At 38.1% G+C, this 4,114-nt stretch overlaps 1 long non-coding RNA gene across 1 annotated transcript; it reads right to left on the reverse strand.

Moving 5' to 3' along the window:
• Positions 1–300: 300 nt before the first annotated feature.
• LOC112151507 lies at positions 301–543 on the reverse strand. The gene is made up of 3 exons (XR_002920143.2): positions 491–543; positions 378–422; positions 301–341 (listed from the first exon to the last, which is right to left on the reverse strand). It is a non-coding gene; the product is annotated as an uncharacterized LOC112151507 (long non-coding RNA).
• Between the last annotated feature and the right edge of the window lie 3,571 nt (positions 544–4,114).

A 4,114-nucleotide genomic window follows, 5' to 3' on the forward strand; every position in this document is an offset into this window, starting at 1 on the left:
CTTCACCTTTGGGACTCTGAACACAGGCTGAAGAGTTCCCTGAAGGAGAAGGGATGCCTCTTCTGTCTAATGGGCGAATCGTCGTCCATGCCTTTAGAAAAATAATACAAGTTTGAAAGGACTCTATACTCCTTCCCTTTTTCATATGTTCAATAGCAGGGTTTCTATAGGAACCTTTAAAAACATAGGCTTAGCCTTCATGTCTTGCTTTAGCCAAAACTGTGAATAATACCAAATTTTAAAACTGACTATGATAATGCTAGTTTGTCTTTGCCATACCCGTCAGTGGAAAACCTCTCCAACTGAATGCACCACCATTTTCGTACAGCTGGCATTTCCTCCTTAAAACAACTGTGGTACTTCCTGAAAAAGCTAACCTCAGAGAACATCAGTGGAGTCGATGTGGAGATACAGAGAGCATACTGTAAAGTAAAAGTAACCTTTAGCATGTTGAAACATCATTTTAAAGTTATGATGGGGAAATACTCACCATCAGCATGAAGATGCCACAGGAGTTTCCTGCGAGCTGCCGAGGAAAGAACTGGGGAAAAAATGTGTGTCCTGAGTAAAGAGAGCTGATATTCACTTGCTAGTTTTTCTTACAATAATATGTGGTTGATAAGCTTTCAAATTTCAGCAGCAAAAATTATACCTCTAGGTTTCTTTCTGTCTTTTCAGTCCATAACCCAGAGTCAATAAGGGCTGCAAGTCTCCTGGAATTTTAGAAAATTACTAAGAAATCCAAAGTTAAAATTGATAAAGATTGAAGTAGCCAGAGAACAAGGCTTCACACTGAATCTTTGAGCCTGAGAACGAGGCTCATTTTAAAAAATGTAGTTGAACAACACACTTGGCCATTGAACAAGGCCAGAACACTTTGCATTTCTTTACTATCAACCTAAATATGGTTTTGTGGTGATCACCCCCAAAACCATCTGGCCGAAGAGAATCAAGAAAGAGTATTTGTTTCTCCGCTACCAATATAACCTGAAACACACATGTTGTCATCATACATGAAAACACAACACGTCAACTACAGTCAGAATAAGAAAGACCAAGAGAACTCACGCAGAGCAGAAAGGGCTCCAGTGACCTGCCTGTCTGCTCCAAGCTGGAAAAATAAGGACGTCCTTTGATCTATAATTTTCCTACAAGTTTGGCACAAATTAGTAAACATGCACACACGGGAATAATAATAATAATAATAAAAAAATAAAATAAAAAAAAAACACACACGGGCAAGCAGTGCAGCAGGCTTGCTTCTGGATCTTTCCAGGTGGGAACAGCATACAAGTCTGCAATATAAACATCTTTTCCCTAAATGAAACACACACACAATAAACATTCAAATCATGGGTACAGGTCTAGAAAATGTACACCAATATGACAGATTACGTGTCTTCGCGCAGCTTCCCCCACAATCTTCAGACAGGCATTCCCAATCTGAAGTGAATAGCAAAAGCAAGACAATAAGCTACAGAAAATATTTTTAAAACATTACATCATTTTTCCTTTTAATGCATTGGACACTTACAGCAGATTCCATACACTGTTCCAAACCTAGGCTCCAAAAGTCTTCTCGTATCAGGCAGATATTGCCCTCCTTCACCATCAGCTCTTTGGGAGGACGGTTTTGGTCCAAAACATATTCCAGCTAAATGAAAGGAAGATTTCATGTTGAATATGCGTAAATATTGTACCAATACCAAACAAGAAACTGATTCAAACTTGAACTACATCCCACCATAGAAACCATAAAACCACTGATGGCTTTGACTTATCAAGATTTAATGCATCTTACTAGGCTGGACTGAAGTTGGTTCAAGTCGTTTTGCCATTTTGGTCCTGGACTGTCATACTGATGGTCAGTCTGGCATCTAAGTGTCACATGTGTGTGATCAAGGGGAACTTTCCTCTCAGTTGACAGATCTGATGATATACAAATATGTAGAAATGGATAGAAACCGTTAAATGATTTTCAATATACAATAGATATTTAATTGTGATTACTAATGTGCATCTCATTATCTTACTTGAACATCTCATGTAGCTCCTGGACACATTCACTGCATGACGGGTTGCTCCCGTCATGATGGTGGCCACCCCTTTCGCTGTAATAACTGCGACAGTAAATGATGGTCCTTGGTGCTGGGAGGATAGTGTGTCTCCAGTCCATCTCTTCTTAGCATCCCCAGACAAGAGAACATCATCCCCTTCTTGAATGGTGCATGCCCGTTCATGCTTTCTTTTTCGGGATCCATATGTATTCCGCTGGGAGTCCTGTGCTCTTTCAATGTTATGAAGAACCTACAAAAATATTCAATGCAAAGCTGAAAAATAAATGTCATAAAATATATAAATTATACAATTATATAAAATCAATTTACTAAAGCAGAAAAAATGATAAAGATAAAATAAAAAACAAGAATTATACCCCCTTCAATTGTACTGACCGTTTCATTGAGGACAGTCATCTCCTGAACCCTACAATCAATGTCTTCCTCTGGGTCTGCCACTTTGAAGTCATCCCCCATTGGATAGACATTCATGACAGCAGGAAGACATGGATGGCGGTGAAATAACAAATAGTACGGACTGTGGCGGGTGGAGTGCTGATCATACAAAACATCTTAATTAGGTTATTTTCTCTTGCACTTCTTAGTGAGTTTTTAAAACTATAAATACAGTCTTAAAATGCTTCATTATAAGGCATGTTACAAGTAATTCCAACTGGCAGTGGAAGAAAACCGTACACAACAGCAGCAAGGTAAACATCCCAGTCATTGTGTTTGCTGTTAATATATTTTCTTAGAGCACGCTTTATGTTTTGGTTGGTCCTCTCGTCCTTTGAATTGTATTGTAGTGTAGAATGATAAATAGGCACCACTGATTTGATAAGACTTACTCAAAGTTAGTTATTTTATTGCCACTTCTTCGGGAGGTTCTGGGGATGGATTTAATTGGGCCTCTTCTGGAAACAAATACATCCTCACAATGACCGATTTATTCACTAAGTGGGTCATTGCAGAACCCCTGAAGACCAAAACTAATGACAAAAGAATTCTAACGACCAAGTTGTACACTTTTGGCATGGTCAGAAAAATTATCACCGATCAGGGAAAATAATTTGTCAATCAGGTTAAAGTTTGTGAAAGTGTTTTTCATACCTAGATTTATGATGTAGTACAATGTATTTTGGCTAAGTCTGTTCATGTTACTTAAGCTCAACGACAGAATTTTCACAATGCTAAATATAAAACACGCTGTCTCCAGTGCTTACTATCCCCAGACCAATTTTACAATTTCCCCAAACATGTCAACACAAGCTATGGTATGGAAAAACAAGGGACAGGTATAATAAAAAGTATATTTAATTGCTTCAGTTTTCCAAAATTGTTCCAGGGCAAATAAAATTGGCTTCAATGTTTTTATACTCTACATTTGTAGCTAAAATAAAAAGAAACAAATGTTCTTTGTTTCTTTTAGAAATGACACTTCCGAAAAGTTATTTTGAAACATTTTTCTTTCCCATCAAAACAAAATTAGATTTTTGCATTGCTAAATGAAATTAAACTTAATGTAATTATTTTAATATCAATTCAAAAATGAATTCAGTCCATTAAACTAGTATGTCCATTGCCCAGCCACTTGGCTTTTCTACCTTGTCTGGCCAGAGGACAGCCAGAGCCAAATGGCTGGGTTAGTTGTAATTTGCATGCCCAAAGAGCAGCCATGTACATGATTTGCACAGTAACGCCACAGCCATTAGGCTGTTCTAATCAACATGCAGAAAAAACAAGCCATGGCTGGACGAGTTTTTCTTGATTTCCCCTCACTTTTATCACATCTAGTAAAAGAGATTTATTGCTCATGCTTAAGATTCAACACTTTACACACACAGTACTTTAATGAAATGTACCAACACACATCGTGAGGATACAATTACAAGTTCAACCCTCAACGTTGTCTGCACACACTTGGCACTGCCACACCATCTCTTTCCTGCATTTGCCACATGTATACTTGTAGCAATCAACACAGCGCACTGTGGTATGATTGTTAGCGCACTGTGGTATGATTGTTCTCGCACCAACAATTCATCTGGCACATTGCC

Source organism: Oryzias melastigma, linkage group LG17 (genome assembly GCF_002922805.2).
Source record: "Oryzias melastigma strain HK-1 linkage group LG17, ASM292280v2, whole genome shotgun sequence".
Classification (NCBI taxonomy): Eukaryota; Metazoa; Chordata; class Actinopteri; order Beloniformes; family Adrianichthyidae; genus Oryzias; species Oryzias melastigma.